Genomic DNA, 17,873 nt, shown 5'->3' with positions numbered 1-17,873 from the left:
TATTCCATGATCCCATACAAAGTTGCAAAGCTCCATCCACTGGATGGAGCCCCAGCAGCCTTTTCTTGGTGAACCCAGGCTGTGGGGCTGGATGGAGGAGAAGCATTTCCTGCATACTAGTACCTGCAAGCATCAGTGGGGCAATGCTGAAAAAAAGCTGTGACCATGGCTACAGAGCAGTCTCTTTATTCCCTCGTAGCGGAACAGCCCATTTTGGCTGAGTCTGGGTCTGGAGTCTCTCTTCAAAGCTTTATGACCGTGATAAGACTCTAAAAGAAAGAACCCGGCTGCAGGGGAGTGAATTTTCTTCTTCAATCACAAATATGCTTAGCAATTGACAGTATTAACAGTGGGAGCAGAGAATAACAATTGTTTTCTGTTTCAGAGTTCTCTTTTTCAGAAGGTCCTCAGTATGAGGTTGCAAAAGTAACTGTTTCTTTGTGTTTTTCTGAGACTTTTTGTATTTTTCTGTATACTTACACATGAAGTGTTTAAGTGACTGTATAGCTATTGTGTAAAAGAACGCAATTACCAAAAATTACTACTCCAATCAAACTGATAAAAACCCTCAATGTTCTATTATTTGTGAGCATGAACATATCTCAAACATATTCCCCAAGCTTCAAACTTGTTGGTAAAAGAGCTTTGTGGTTGCATGCTAAAGGCCACCACTGATGCCATGTACAGGTAAGTAGCACATTGGTTAACCAAAGGAATGAAAAAATGTTATCCTGGTAAATCTAAAACCAATTATTTGAGAGAAATTGCTGACAATAATTGGAACACAATACTAGTACACATTCAGCCTTCAGTGAAGCTTAAGATAATAATCTTTCGGCACTCTTAAAAGCATTTTACCAACCCTTTAATACTGAAATATGTGGCTATGCAGAGAGGTATCTTCATCATGCCTAAATCTAACCTTGGTGTAATTTTATGAATCTACTCAGATACCTAACACCTGAGTAGAGTTGTGTCTAACACATTTTATAAACAGATTATTCTCTACAGGTATAGAGATGGCATTCAGATAGATGGCATTTATCTCTAATGTCAGTAGAAAACATACAATGTCCTCATGAGGAGAGTCTTTATACAGAAAATCAAATGTTTGAGCTACTGTGAACTCTTCTACATGCTAAACCAGTGATAGTATCAATACTGCTCTTTCACAACCCTGTTAAGTTCTATATAGATTGTCATCTTCCAGGAAAAATAAAAAGTTTAACAGTGGAAGAATAGTGACATTTCTAAAAGCTGAATGTGCATTCAGAGGGAATTGAATTCACCCTTTGATCAGGAGTACAAATTCCCCTTACAATTTCTTCACGATGAATCTATAAACTGAGTGAAGTAAAGCACTAACCTGCTCTACTCCCCATCTTCAACTCAGGATGCTAAGATTTTGGAGATTCTCAGCTATGGTGAATTGTGGTTTAGATTCTTCCTTTGTTTTGAAGTATAAGGAATGACCCTGAGGTTGCAGACTGTGAGGTTTTCACGCACTTGTTTACTGAATAATGACTAACATTGCAATCTCCGGAGGTTAAAGGTAAATTCATTAATGAATTCATTCATTAACCAATTCACTCATTAACTCGTTTGCTCAGCTCCTTAGGAACTACAGTGACAGCACTGCCTCCTATTGATGAATGATGGTATCTGCATTTCTAAAATGTTCAAGAATCTATTTGAAGAAACTAATGTTGCAAAGAAAGAGGAAGTTTCATGGTGCAGCAAATGCAAAAACTACCTTCACAAACAGATCAATTATCTATGGGATATTAGGTTTCAGAGCATGGATAGCGTTTAGTTTTAAACAATAAAATGCTTCTCTCTTACCTTTGCTGTATCAAAACTGTGCCCAACTAGATTAACATGAATGTACCAGTTTGCCCTGCTCCTCTCTGGAGTTTGCACACATGGTTAAATAATAAAGAAACAGCCACTTAACCATTTGGAGAAGAAAATATTTCAAGGATAAAAAATATATTCTACACTAGACCAAAATCTATTTTAACACTTTTCTCTAGTATGTTCTGCTATTTGGTAAAAAAAGAATAAAATCAAGAAATTTTGGCGAGAGCATGTATCAATGCACCAGGCTGCACTTGTTTTTCAGCAAATACTCTTGATTCACTGAGTATTGTACAGCTTCAGTGGCTGTGAAATTTCTTATTTGTACAAAGTCTCAGATTGGATCTATGGTGTGTACAGTAATTACCAAGTTTTGTAAGCCTCATTACACTGTGTATAACTTAACCTTGGAACACTGGACTTAATGCTGGTGTCCTCTGTCTTTGAAATGGCATGCTTCTTCAAGATTATAAATCCACATTCAACTTAGTGGCCAGAGGGGAAGGTGGAAAGTGTGATCCTTTCAGAACTAATTGCAAGAAAAAGCATCTGATTTTTACCTAAAAGAAACTGAAACCAAAATTTAAAAGTTTCAATACCTGCAGGTAGAGAAAGATTAAATTTTTTTATGCCCAAGCATCTGAAATATCAGTTCTCCATCTTTTAATCCTATGAAGGCTATCTCACAAAATCATAATGCCCCCTGCCCCCAACCAAAACTGAAGTTCATCAGTCTGAAATAGCAACGATATTTACTTTAGAAGTATTTAATATCTACAAGGAATCAAAGAAGAGGCATAAGTGTCAGAAACATTAATGCTTGGCTTCTGCAGTGTGGACTTAATGGTACATTGCAGCAAACTAGGAAATTTTAGGAAGAATTGATATAACTTGAAGCATGGTAATCTAGATCACTAGAAATCAATTATCAGCCTCTGTAATTACCATCAACCCATTTTGTTTCATATCCCAACACAATCAACTTAAATTTTTAGGTTTTTTGCAGGCACCCAGTTACCCAATCATATTCAAAGGATAAAAACATTCATTTTCTGTGTAATCTACTATATTTCTTCCACAATCCCTGGAATAAAAACCTTATGCTGACATTTATGAAATGGCAGGAGGAAAAATGCTGTAACTTTCGGTATTACTTTAGGTAATAACAGTAAGACTTTTAAATACTTGCTTGCATAAAGGATGACCTTTTCCATTGATATAAAAGTAATTTCTATTGAAACTTGGTTCTATTGAACCCTTTAGTCATTACTGTTACCTGCATCTTTTCAAGTTATTTTTTCAGTGATGCCTTCATGTTTATATGTCTGAGTATGCCTGGCTTCATGCCCTAGGTCACAGCATATTTTATATAATTTAAAGAGAAAAAATCATGGGAGACTAGCACAGTCATGTTTTAAATTCCTATTTTAGTTTAATCTTTGACTTGCCCAACTGACAGTATATTAAATATATGATCTGACACTGTTAAAATCCTGGCACCAGACTTTCAAATTAAATTCAGATTTTTTTTTTTTTTTTTAACTGGGCATGATAGAAACCTTGAGCCAAAACTGTTCAGGTTTCTATCTTCCTTAATGTCTCCTTCCCCTTGAAATCTGGGCTTCTGGCAGATGATTACACCTCTGACAAGGTTGTCAATAAAGCAGTCTTGGGTGATGAACACAAGCACTCAGAACAAAACAAACGTGAAGCAGCTCAGAGAAGAACTCTGAGATCATCAAGTCTCACCTGAGACTGATCTCCACCTTGTCAACCAGACCATAGCACAGAGTGCCACATCCAGTCATTTCTTGAGCAACTTCAGCACCTCCCTGGAGAGCCCATTCCAGAACTTGACAACTCTTCCCATGAATAAATTCTCCCTAATGTCCCCCCTGGCCCTCCACCGGCACAGCTTGAGACAATTTCACCTTGTCCTGTCACCTGCTGCCTGGGAGGAGAGGCTGACCCTCACCTGGCTACACTCACCTTTCGGGGAGTTGCAGAGAGTGATAAGGCCCTGCTCGAGCCTCCTTTTCTCCAGCATAATCATCCCTAGCTCCCTCAGACACTCCTCACAGGATTCTCTCTACACCTTTCACTGACTCAGTTGCTCTTCTCTGAACTTGAGCTCACAGAAAACACTAAGGCTCTAAGAACCAGCCATGAAAGTGCATAGAAGAGGCAATTTTCCTTGTGCCCTACAGAGTTTTGTCCCAGGTGCAGATGAGAGAGTAGGGAGCTCAGTTTGCAAAGTTGCTGTCTGGATGAACAGGTTTTGAGGTTAGCTCAAGATGGTCTTTCAAGACACAAATAGCCACAGAACCTTAAGAGGGCAAATCTGTTGCAGACAGTATGGATGGGTAATTGAGGCATTTTGAAATCTTTAGATGTGAACATACATTTTAAAAGTAAGTAGACCAAATGAGTAATGAAATTCCATTGGGTTGTAAATATGATTTTTCTGCTTTTTAAACTCAGTTTACTTAAAGCTGATTTTTATTTCACTTTCAGAGTCCCATCTGCATTTAAACATCTGCATAGCTATGTTCTATATAGTATGTTGATTGATACAAAAGTTATGAACTGTTCAACAATACAGATCAATTATTCTTCACAGATAAAGGCTGCTGAGTAACAAATACAATAAGAATATTTTCAGTTCAACAGCCACCTCTGTGCTGTTCTTGAACCGGTTCAGAAGCCTACAGACTACCTCAATTCTCTACTCTGGACCACAGTGTGAGCTCCCCTGGATGCACAGACACCCAAAATCATGCATATTGAGAGTCAGCCACAGGCATACAGATCTGAACACTCAGCACTCACACATACAGTCCTGTGCATGGATATGTTGCTTCCATTTGAGGAAGCTGTCAGTGCAGTCAGAATAATATGTTACTCTATCCAGATAAGAGACAGACCCCAGCTTTGGAAAGTTAAATAAACACAGCAACATTTAGCTACTGCTTACAGCCCATTTAGTGTTCGATGTGAAAAAGAAATCAAGGGGACAGTGCTTTTAATAGAGATTTCTGTAACATTCCTCCTCCAGAGGTGAAAAAGAACAGTGGTTCTGCAAGTTGTTGATGCAGCCTGGATTAAAAAATCTGCTCCACTATTTGTTTCCAACTCTTACTGATCAGTTCTTTAATCACATAAACAAAATTCATTCCTTGAAAGATGAAACGCTTGCTTGCAAACACTGATGCATGCATGGATGAATACAAAAGGAAAGGGTCATGGACTCTTTTTTAGGTCTCAAAACCTCTAACTTGACCAAGAGTCCTTACCTTTTTAACCTGTGTATACCTAGAAGTGTTACACAATTATGTGCATACAACAGAATAGAAAACCAGAAAATCTCCAAGTCAACAAGTACACAGTAACAACCATACTGCTAAAAAAAGTCTAACCCTTTATTCTTCAGCGATCTGAAGACTTAGTAGCAGGCTCTCAGAGCCTCTTCTGCTATGGAATTAAATTCACTAGTATACACTTTAACATGAAATCACTTGTATGTTACCGAATTCATGCATTTTTGCCACTTAGTGCGTTAAATATCTACAATCAATTCTTTAGCAGAAACTAAAAGGGATGGGAAATATGTCACTCGTGCGCCGGGGTCAGGGCAGGAACAGACGAGAGGCAGGATCGTAGCAAAGGTGAAGAAGCACTTTATTCAAAAAAACCGCGCGGTTTTTATAGAGTGGTACGACAGATTCTATTCTATTGGCTAACAGAAACATCTTTCTCACGCACTGTCCTTGAGAGGAACAGAAAAACAAGGTAGAAAAACAGCACCTGCAAATTGTTTATAGTCAGCAGGTTATCAACTCTTTCCAACTCCCTAAAATTTCTCACAAGCCACTGTGAGAAACGCTTGCCGTTTCTCTCTCCCTGTCCCATGGCATCCACAGAAATAATTTGTTCTTTTAGTACCATGACAGGGCAAATAATACAGATTATGGAGTAAATGCATCAAATGAAGATGTAAACTACCAGCAGAATGCACTGCTACATCAATAATATCAGTAACTATGTTAAAAACCAGCTGCAGAAACACAGACAGCAAATACTAAAATGAGATGCAATCCTCCTCGTAGTCTGCACTGAAACTGGTAGGAACCTTCACTAGTTCAAAACCTTTGAAACTAGAGTCTCAGTTTAGACATGTACTGCTGGTGCTGTATAAGACCTGGCATCATTTGTAGTTTCCACTGCGGAAGTTCAAGTTTTGGAACACAAAGCTCAACATAAAAGGAGAGGAAAAAACTGAGAGCAGACCATCATGGTAAATACCAAATCTTCCAGATACTATCCTAGAGTTTGAGAAGACAGAAGGGATTATCAGAAAGCCTGTGTATGTTCTCCTGATGAAGAGGGAGAATTAGAACTCAGCTCCAGGGTTTAACTCCCATCCCTTCCAATAGCTGAGTCTCTGACATCTTGTTCATCTACAAAATGGTGGGCATCTCACTGAGATGTGTGTCTTTTAAACTACACTTACAGTTTCCAAGTTGATTGAAATTAATGTTTCCAAGATACTTTGAGGACTTCAGATTAAAGGATTATTCAGAGATGAATTATTGGTAGTAGTGATTTTGTTGTAAGTAACTAAAAAAATCCAAGTGGCAGAAATTTTAGCAAACATTTCAAGGAATCACACAATGGATGAAGCTAGAAGACCCTGAAGAATGTCTGCTCATTAGTTATTTAGCTAAACAGTCCAGATTATTCCTGGACTGTTTCTCCTTTCCTTTTTGGACCTACTCAAACCTGCTCCAGACTGGGACCTGGGAAACACCGAGAGTTTGCACCTTGTGGCTGCAGCAGCTGCCCCAGCGCCGGAGGGACTGATAACAGAGCTACCACCCCCAGGAGAGACTTTCTGAATTTGTCATCTTTTTCAGAGTGACAAAGAATGTTCTCATCTGGTATTGTTCATTTTGTGTGCTGGGGGGTGCTGTGCCTGTTAAATAAACAGGTTCTTTCCACTTTCCTCCAAGGAATCCTTCCCAAACCAGTTGGGGGGAGGGGCCGTGTGGGTTTGCTTTCTGGAGGGACCCCCTTTTGGAGGTTTTCTCCCAAATTTGCCCTAAACCAGGACACATGTCCAGTTGGGCATTGACTATCTCCAAGGACAGAAATTCCACAATCTCTCTGGACCAACCTTGCCCCTGTTTGACTGCCCTCATGGTAGTTAAGTTTTTTCTTGTATTTAAGTGCATTTTCCTGTACAACTGTTCATGCTATTTCTTGTCCTTTCCCTGGATGCAACTGGGAAGAGTCTGGCTTAATCTACTTTACTTCCCCATTCACCTATTGATGAATTTCTCCCCAAAGTTCTGTTTTCCTAGTAGAATGATTCCATTTCTTTATTATCTTAGACATCCTTTTCTGGACTTACTGTGGTATGCCCATGTTTTTTTCTACTAGGGAGCTCCAGATAGAATATCAGGTGCTTTAGTCTGAGGCTGTCAAACCCTTCAGGACAACACTTGAAAAGCTGAAATATACAACTAATTCCATCGAGTAAGAAAGGGAGAGATAATGAGGCTAGCTCTGAGAAGAACTCTGCTTTAGAGCTCTGCAATGCTCATTTTCCACTGGTGTACATGTATAAGAACTGGCACAGAGGATCAGAAAATTCTGGTTCTAATCCTGAATCTCCTATTTTATTTTATATTATCTTTTTCCATTAGTCAAAATCTGATTCCTTTTTTAGAGGAAATCTGCTCCTAACAAAGGCATCAGCCAATGACTGAATTCCTTAACAAACCACTTTATTTTTGACTTTACAGCCAAACCATTAAGTAAGTCACATAAATTCTCAACCTGGGAACAAACTGTCATTCTTCACAAAGTTCACTGGTTTCTGTTTGGCTAACTGCACGGAAAATAAAAGCTTTGTCATTTCTTAGTATTTTTTTCTCTGCCTCCATTAGCATTCAGGTTGGTAACCCCTAACGAGAGCTACATGCTTGGCATTTCTATTTGAGTGTCATTTTCACTGATTGCAATGAAACTATATCCCAGAACGTCTTAATGATAATAATTTTATAAAAATCCTAGACTGACAGCACACATATTATTCCTGAAGAACATGAGTCTTTGTCCTTTATAGCATCTCCAAAATATGCAGGTCTGTTTTTCCTGCAGCTTAAGTTACCCAATTATATTTGACACTAAAACCTAGCCAAGGTCCCTACTTTTATGATCAAAAGAGTACTAGATTATGACATCCGAATGGAGCACCTGACTGTGGGTGGTTGGCCCTACCTAGATGCCAGGTGCCCACCAAAGCTGCTCTGTCACTCCCCTGCTCTGTCGACTGCTCAGGGGAGAGAAAACACAAGGAAAGGCTCCTGGGTCCAGGTAAGTCAGGAAGACATCCCTTACCAACTGCTCCCACAGGCGAAACAGATTCAACTTTGGGAAATTTGTTTCATATATTACTAATCAATTCAGAGCAAGATAATGAGAAATAAGAGCAAAGCCTAAAGCACTTTACCCCAGCCCCTCCCTTCTCCCCAGGTTCAGCTTCACTCTCAATTTCTCTCCTTCCTGCCCTCTTCCTCCCCACCGGGTTAGGTGGATAGGGAGTGGGAGTTGTGGTCAGTTTATCACACAGGAAAGACTCCTCACCTTCTTCCCCTTCTTCTACGGGATCTCTCCCATGGGAAACAGTCCTTCACATGCTTCTACTCAACAGGACTGTTTCCCATGGGCTGCAGTTCTTCATGAGCTGCTTCAGCACAGGTCTCCTCCCCAGGGTGCAGTCCCTCAGGAACAGGCTGCTCCACTGTGGGCCCACAGTGGGGTCACAGGTCCTGCCAGGGAACCTGCCCCATTTGGGCTGCTCTCTCCACAGGCCACAGGTCCTGCCAGGAGCCCGCTCCAGCACAGGCTTCCCACGGGGTCACAGCCTCCTTCAGGCACACCCACCTGCTCCAGTGTGGCTCCTCCAGGGGCTGCAGGTGATCTCTGCTCCCCCCTGGACCTCCCTGTGCTGCAGGGGCACAGCTGCCTCACCAAGGGCTGCACCAGGGGCTGCAGGGGAATCTCTGCTCTGGCTCCTGGAGCAGCTCCTGCCCCTCCTCCTTCAGCTCCTGCAGAGCTGTTCCTCTCACACATTCCCACTCCTCTCCTCTCTCCCTCACTCCCTGTCTGCAGCAGTTTTCATCCCAAAAGTGCTGCCACTGTCGCTGGTGGGCTCAGCCTTGGCCAGTGGTGATTCCATCTTGGATCTGTCCAGCATTAGCACTGTTGGATGTGGGAGAAGCTTCTGCCTGCTTCTCACAGAAGATGTATTCCCACCTGTCAGCCCCTGCTATGAAACACTTCTCACACAAAACCAATACACTGACTAAGGACATTGTGAGTTGAAGAAATGGGTTCTTTGCCAGCTCTATAATGGCAGCATAGAGGAAGAAAATACTCATCCTGGTTGTTGTAATGATTAATGTACCCTCCCTCTTCTCAAGCCAGGAGATGAGGTTTGAATCACAGACAGCTGGTAGGAAACAAAATTGTTTTCAAATAATTCCATTCTACACAGTGGTATTAACCTTTGTTGATGGTGTCAGAGTATGATGAGCGGCTTGGGACATTGCTTATCCCCTACACCCTCAGCTGCAATGAATACATCTTGGCCACTGATAACACTTTGTGCCCTTGAATACAGTAAGTCTGTAATTTTGTGAGAACAAAAGCTCTCTTAGTTACAATTTTGCAATACTGACTCAACAGAAGTTAAGCTCTGAAATGCGTCAATAACACAAGATTAAAGCTGAGACCAGCCTGGAAGAAAAAACATGTTTTTCCATGCAGTGGAACTAAAAAAGCTTGATTTTCTAAGAAGTTATTTCACCTTACCACTTTAACACTAGCTTCCTTGTTCCTGATATCCTCTATTATACCAGGAGACTGAAAGGCTATGGCTGGGCTGGAGATAAACCTATGTCAATAGGTTGTTTCTACACAAGTTGGCTTGAATGGCCAGCATACATATGCTGACAGTCTAACAGGTTTCTGCCAAAAGGAACCTCATGTTAAATAAATTCTGCACAATTTTCCTTTCACATCAGCAGAAATACTAATTAGAGATCTTTGTTCTGTTCATTTAACAATTTTTTGGAAAAAAAATTATTTGTATTAGCTTTGGGAACTTTATCTACTTTTACAGAAGATTTATACTAGACAATAGTACTAAAAAATATTTAAAGGAATGGGCCTACAGGTTGTGAGATCAGTTAACCTCACGTCCCTAGTAAACTAATAGCAGTTTCATGTTCCAAATATCCAATAATTATTTTAAGTTTTATTTTATTTTTTATGGTAAGTCTGTAACAGTGTTTCTGTTCATTCTGGTCATGCAGTTCTCTTTTTCTGGAGTGCCACCTGAGGAAAGAGGGCACAGGCTTTTAAAAAACATGTGGACAACAAATTATTGTCTGACTTGGATAAGAATGGACTTGTTTGATCATTTGCCTAGAAACCAGGAGGCATAGGTTAAATTATCATCCTATTCTAGGAAAATTAATCCCAAATATCTTATTTCTTATGGAGTGTACTAATCTATGCTAGAATTGTTTTCTAGTCCTCTTTTTTCATTCTGGCTTAGAATACAAGAGTTAAAGTGACAGAAAAAAAGTATAACCAGGACAGAGTCTAACTATAGGTTCAACTTTAAGGTACTTGGATGGGAATGAATGAGGTTTGCTTGATTCTTGCCCAAATTTTCTCTTTATTTTAGTGGCAGCTTAATGTAAAATATATTAAAAGATCTGAGGGAAGAAAACACAATACTTTAGAATTGCAAAAGAATATGCAAGATACACTGGATCTGAATTAGACATGAGAAATTACTTGCTATTTACTTGGCAGGGTGGTTGAGACTGCTACAGAAGTTAAGGAAGAACATGGAAAACAAAGAGGTTCACGTGAGTGATTAGGAACTGCCTTTGGGCCTTGCCTAGCTTGCTCTGCTGGTGACAAATTCACAAAGAAACGTCAAAGAGACAGGCCAGTAGTTTTGCTTGGACAAAAGTCAGAAGGAAAGGTCTGGAGTTGTAGATTCTTTGGCAGTCACTACAGAGAAGACAGATGGAGTTGTCTATTCAGATGGATGCAGAATACAGCGTGGAGGGAGAATGAAAGAGGATCAAGAAAAGGCTTCTGCAGAGAAAGAAGAGAGGACATGCTGTAGCAGAATTGTGGAAGACAAAGGTAAAAGGAAAACTGTCTCCTGTTGTGTGTGTCTGTACATGTGAGCATGCAGAAGGGAAGGGAGGCTGAGAAAGAAAAGACTGTGGTAGGGGAAAAAGGACCAAATTAGTTACATTTGTAATTTTTTTAAGAGAGAAATCAAATACTTGGCAATTAATTGATATTTCACAAGTTTCATATTAAACATTGAAAGTCTGCATATAAGGACTTGTGGTGTTGCCATCCTGAAATTAGCCAACTATTTCTGTTTATCAAATTAGACTTGCAGAAGCATGTATTTGTTTAACTTTCTTTCCAAAAGAAATGTCCTAAAAACATGTTCTAAAAATATTCTTGAAGAGCAATCGATATTGTTTGTCTGAACACAGGTAAGAAAGCCAAAAAATCTCGGTGACCTTAACTCTAGATTTACAACAGCTGTTTAATGAGGAATGTGGAAAACCAAGTACATGTTTGTTTAGAACTCCATGAAATACTGTGAACATTTCCAGCTTAAATGTTTGAGTAAACAAACCTGCAAGATTAAGAAGTGTGACATCCATATTTTCTCCTGCATGTGTTGAATTACACTCAGATATGACACGTAAATCTTCTTGCCAAGACTGAAAAGATCAGCTAAGTACAAGCTACTTCTTACTGAGAGCCCTGCTAATGAAGGATTAAAAAAGCAGAGGTAATTGTGTGGGGCATGCACACAGGAATCATTTAATTCAGGAAATGCTGAGTACAGAAATAGACTCTGTTTGTATGGAAGCAGATTGTAAAAAAATGCACTAAAAATTGAAAACAAAAGCAGAAAGACCCAGCAGTGCCACCTAAATTTTGTGGGACTTACTAGGGTTTAGCAGAACAGCTCAAACCCACAGAACTAAAAGAATAATTCAAGCAGAAATATCTCTAATCCATCCTCTGCCGAAGGCACTTACCCAGGAGACCAGAACATGGTGCTCTGGATTTATCTATTCACAGCAGGAAAATCTCAAAGGATGGGTACTGCATCTGAGGCAGCATGCTCCACTGCCTGACTCTCCTTAGGGTGAATGAGCAGTACCAGATACTCAGTGAGAACCTTTCTTGTTCCAAAACATGCCTCCTGTCTGTTGCCTACCATGCAGAGCCTGCCCTCATCCTCCCAGTGACTTCTCTGCAGTTCCTGACTGGCACACTGCCATCCAAATGGAGGCCTGTATTTTTCCTTTCTGTTTGTAGCTCTACCATCCCATTGTCACTGTCTGGTTGTAATCCAAGCCCTTTACTTTCCTGGAGCACTTTTCTGAATTTTAGGCTGTCTTTCTGATGCAGTAATCGCATATTAATTCTATGATGTTTGTTGCCCTTTCTCCATCTTGGAAGCAAATGAAGAGTGTGAAATGAAAAGGACAGTTCCTTCAGTCACATTTGGCTAAGTGTGAACAGTCTAGGAAAAAAAGAAAAAAGCACTTGACCTACATGAAAAAGGGTATGGCAGCACCAACCTAATATGAATGTCTACATTTCTATAAAAGGAAACAAAATTGAAACAGACCATGAAAATGAATTCTAATGAGCTACTGCTGTTTCTTCAAAACAGTCCTAACTTGAAGTGACAATTTTGTTTAATTTTTCTGGAGTAAGTGCTATTAAATAAAAAAAAAATTAATCAACTTCCATAGAGCTGTCAGCTAGGACAGCAAACAGATCCAAAACCCCACCAAAACACTAAAAAATACTTATGTGTGAGACAATTACCAGGTCATATATTGACACTGAATTATTTACCATGTTACACCGGGTATTTTGACTTCCCTCTGTGCATGCATGCAGTTAGAAATCCACTTTGTTGCAAATAAACTACGTTGTCTCAGTAGGGAGGAAAGACAGTACCAGGGGTTCAGCAAAGACTGTGAGCCAGTCTGTGGGCTCTCACACACTCAGGGCAAATGGCTTATAGTGAAACAGCCTTTTGTTACAGGCTCAGGAAAGGATTACACATTTTGACTGGTGTAATATTATCAGCCCTCCCTAGCCAGCTTGGGATGAACATTCCAAAAACTGCACAAGAACAAACAGCGAAAAACTACAACAATCCACTGTTAAAACAAAACCTATTCAAACTTTGTGTGCAGAAGAAATAGTTCAAGAACATTTTGTGCCTGGGGAAAAAGTAATTCTGAAATCAGCAAGGCTAGAAAGAGCTTGGCCTGATGCAGCTGTCATTACAGATGAAAAAGATTAGCATAGGTGGCAATGCATTTTTCTCTGTCATTTTTATGAGGGCTGCGTGTTCCCAGCTCTAGTGCGTTCTGTTAATGTCAGTGTCTCCTGTTAGAGGAGGTGCCACACGGCCTCCTGGCCTGTTAGAAAGAGACTGTTTGCCTGTTCAATAACATCACTGAAAACAACTGTTCAGCTTTTCAGCTACTGAAATGAATGCAGTTATATCAATAACAAATTACCAGTCCATTGTTCTTAGCCCCTAAGGCTGGAGATATCTCCCCAAGGCGCTGTGAGCACATCCGTAATTCTCTTCATGGTGGCAAGAGGCTGATGCTACTTCCTCAAGGATGGATACAATCAAGGTTGGTGTGTAGAGAAAAGACACCACCTTGCCTTTACTCAGCAACAGAAAATACATCAAGGCTTTGAAATTCTCATATACTTTCCCACTTTTTTTTCTTTTTTTTTTTTTTTTTGGTTTTGCAAGGCATAACCTTGTATGGGAGTGCAATGCCTTCTTCCTCACACAACATGAATATATAAGTACCTTGTGAATACTTGGGAAACACTAAATAATTTCCACTCTCAGAATGCATTCTAGAACATGGGAAAAGTAAGATCTTTATTTTAAAATAAAACCATGCTTTATATGCAGTAACTCTGGAAATAGGCTTAGAAAATTTCTAATATTATAATGCAGCAGCGCTCCAGAGTATCTTTAGTGATTAAACTGGTTTGAAGATAAAAATATTAATCTCCCTATTTTGTGTAGAAACAACTGAAATGAAAACCTGAATGCCAATTCTTAGAGTATCCCCTCATCACAATAAACAGACCAATAAGATCTCCTGGGATTCCTCTCTTAAAATATTTACCTTCCCTATTTTTGAATGTCAGTAACTATGTACTTACTCTTTCCATTCTCTGGCAGCATTTTCCTACACTGTATCTTCTGAAAAGGCATGTATTGCATCAGCTGGTCTAATTTTTCAGATGCATGCTCTTATTCAGATAAATAAAGAACTTTTTATACAAATAAGTGGAGAAAATGTATATCTCTTTTAGTAAACAGCTGATTTCAACTCCACTGAGGTAATTCCAATACAAAAATAAAAAAAGTCAATACAGCTTACAATTTTCCCTGCCAAATTTCATATAAGCATCACAGCTTCTCTCACACTTCATCACCTGTACAGAAATTACCATTATTTCCATCTTCTGTGATGGCATAGCGAGTGAAATACACTGAATAAAGCTAAAATAAAACTTGGAAAGTTATTTCACTTATCCCAGCTTTTATGACTATATGTATTTTTTAATTTTAATACTGTATGCATTTTTTCCTGTTTAAAAAAAGAAAGAAGAAGTAAAAACATAACCTTTGATTAAAAAAAAAAAATTACCACCTTTTGCAGTCTGTTTTTAGGATGATGTACAGTTAGGTTTTTAAGGATCATGCAAGCTGTTTTTGTGCACCATACTATTCTTAAATGAGATGCTAACAAAAATAATTTGTATAATGGTTGCATTTTTACACTTTATTTTTCAAACTTCAGGTTGAGATGCGTTCCTCTAGCTAACACCTTATATCCAAGAAGGACCAAGTAGAAAATCACAAACTAAGAAGGAGTTTGGAAGAACTTGTAGAAGAAATAACTGTTGATGAAAGTATTGTTGGAAGCCAATAACGATGACACTGAGTTTTTCACAAAAACCACTACAAATGAAATAAACCTGAATATCGCAATCTCAGATTATAAATTTTAGCCTTCACTGCCTGTCCCAGTGAGATGAAGTATTGTCCCTTAAATATTTCTTATGCTGTGGAAAGAAGTGAAAGACAAAGTTTATGTTGACCCAAATGTATTTGATGGAAAGAACAGTAACAATGATCTTGACACAGGATAGCACAAAAGAGCAGAGCCACAGGTTAGGGATGGGGTTTGTGGGTAACTGCAGTGGGGCTGAACAGCCCTCAAGGGTGAGGACAAGGTGCTTAAATGCTCTTCAAAGAAATAAAGAGCCTGAGTGCACTGACTGCAGAAGAAGAGGAGGAAGCAGAAACAGAAGCTTAGTTTAAGCAGACTGCATGCAGGAGCTGTTATCAGTAGCTGGATTCTTCTGTAGGGAAAAGGAGTCTTTATATTTTGAACCATTACTGTGTGCATAAAATATAAAATTCCAGGTGTCATTTTTGCAACTAGAGGAGGCATTGCTGAATTCAAACCTTCAACAGTTTTATGCTTTGCTGTATCCACATGCCCTAGATAAAATAAGCACTATTTACTTAAACCATAAGCTGACTACTGACCACACACAGACTTCAGTTAATGATTTACACATCCAGGAAAGGAAGCCCTCAGATATACGTACATCAGCAGTGTAAAGCAAATTTGCAATAAATTCTGCGGCCATGAGGTATTAAAGAAAGTATTTTCTTTCACTCTGTGACTGTAAAGAACCACAAAGCATTCATCTGCCTGGTCCCACCAATCCTAGCTGCTTTATAGGACAGCAAGCAGCCCTGCTCCATCACTGGATAATGTGCATCAAAGAGGTAAGAATGAGAAAAAACCACCAGCTTGTCTTGGTTATTCCAATGCCTTACTGGCTCAAACAGGTCCTGTAAACAAACACAATTCTGAAAGCAAAACAGCAGATCAAATTAAGGAAGCTATGAGAGAAAGCAGCAAGAAAAGACATGTAGAAGGCAGATGTAGATAGAAAAGTATACTTGACACTAAGAGCTGAGGTTGATAAAAAATAACATGAAAAAGTAAATCTCAGCAGCAGAGAATTCTGTGCTGTAGAAGCAAACTTCAGACCTTTGCACAACAGAAAAGAAGACTGTCTCCTAAAGCACAGAGCTGAAAAATGTTCTAAAATATTACATGTAGACACAATAATTGTTGTTGTTTTTAAATTTTCAAAATATTTGCTTTAGGTTTTATGCAACCAATATGGGATTAGATCACAAATGCATTGATCCATTCAGTTTAGTCTATTTTTTCCTCAAAAAATCACTGAAGATTATGCAGAATACTGTCTCAGTGCAGGAACTCTTTCAGCTCTGAATCTTAATGTTTGCAAACAGGTGACCATGAAACTACATAAAATACCTAAGAACAAACAAACTTGATATTTCATAACACATTTCATTTTTATTACCATGACATGTGAAATTTCAAACATTCTTCTTTCCTACAGAGAGCTGGCACACAGAAAATATGAACAAAAACATGGGCAAACTGCTAAGAGAAAAAAAAAGGTTACTTTCAAATAAAGGTGGCATCATTAGAGACAAAGTACTCAAGTCACTGGAAGCCCCACCTTCCTAAAATCCTTGGAAATACCAGGGTCCTGCTAACCACAGTTTTATTTAAAGAGGACTATAAATAAGAGATGAAATAGGACTCACCCAATATGTATGCACTGATATGAACATACATATGATATGCATGATTCTAGACATTCCAGGTCATTATTCAAAAAGCTATCATCTATTCTGCTTGAATATGCTGATACTCTTATTAATGAGACTACCAGGAAAAAAATGGATCTTATCTAAAATTCTTATTAAGATTGCTGTGATGCAAGATCAGGATCTCTGATCTTAGATGAAGATATATTTATCTATATACCAACACACAGAAATAGGTAACTGAGCTTCAATTAAAGTAACAGCTACTTCCTATAACAATTACTTCATCATATATAATGAATGATGAAACAAAGAGCTTTTGTTGCCTGATAAAGCATATCTTATACAGTCCTGAAGAGGAAGAGATATTAATTAGGTTTGTTTCCACTTGTCCAAAAATGCTGCCAACTTTAGATCCCAAATATTGATTTTATTCCACTGTGTTACAGGTTGTACATGTGGGAGGAAAAGCTGCAGCAAAGGCAGGGAACAGAGGCTCAGCAGGTGGGAAGAGATTAAATCCCTCCTGCAGCTCCTGCTGTTAATGCTGTGTAGAGGGAAGGAGGTCTCCAGCTTCTGAGGCAGCTGGGGCTGCCAAAGAAAGAGCTGAAGGAGACTGATATATGAGGGGAGATTTGTGCTCTATTGTTGCTACACTTTTACATATGGTTGGACTTGATAATGCTGCAGGTCTTTTCCAGCCTCAGGGATTCTGTGATTCTATGATACAGATCCCAGTGATTGATTTGCAGATCTCAAGAACATGATAAAAAATTTCTTTGGGTCAGGAGCACTCCTAAATAAAGAATGTATTTTGTAACTGGGAAAAGAGGAGCTATACTGTTGGTATGAGCTAACCATGTTTTCAGCATGCTAAATAGAGCCAGTCTTTCTAGACATTCCAGGTCATTATTTAAAAAGTCATCTGCATCTCTTCTGCTTGATTATACTGATACCTAATAATGAGACTACCAGGAAAAATATGGATCTTATCTAAACTACTTATAATTAAGATTAGTGTGACAAAATAAGCACTGGATTTGAAGTACTCTTACACAAGAGGAGCGGGTGCACCAGCTGGAGCTCAGACACACTCTAAGAAGTGATACTGCAAGAAGCCCAGGCAGCCTGTAAGACCATGTATATAGCCTTCAAAATTGTCTGCAGC

The 17,873-nt window shown here is 39.1% G+C and overlaps 1 protein-coding gene across 3 annotated transcripts in view; it reads right to left on the bottom strand.

Moving 5' to 3' along the window:
- The window catches only part of PRLR (prolactin receptor), a 133,936-nt gene that overhangs the window by 30,956 nt on the left and 85,107 nt on the right, over nucleotides 1–17,873 (bottom strand). The window contains exon 1 of one of the 3 annotated variants that reach the window (XM_059836672.1): nucleotides 12,015–12,186. The exons of the other annotated variants lie outside the window; for them this stretch is intronic. The gene's annotated coding sequence lies outside the window, so the exon portion shown is untranslated. Of the gene's footprint in view, nucleotides 1–12,014; nucleotides 12,187–17,873 lie in introns of those variants that run through there. 3 annotated transcript variants of the gene reach the window in all.

This window comes from Haemorhous mexicanus, chromosome Z (genome assembly GCF_027477595.1).
Source record: "Haemorhous mexicanus isolate bHaeMex1 chromosome Z, bHaeMex1.pri, whole genome shotgun sequence".
NCBI classification, from domain to species: Eukaryota; Metazoa; Chordata; class Aves; order Passeriformes; family Fringillidae; genus Haemorhous; species Haemorhous mexicanus.
The sequence above is the reverse complement of the archived record's forward strand: the minus strand, read 5'-3'. Positions and strand labels throughout refer to the sequence as shown.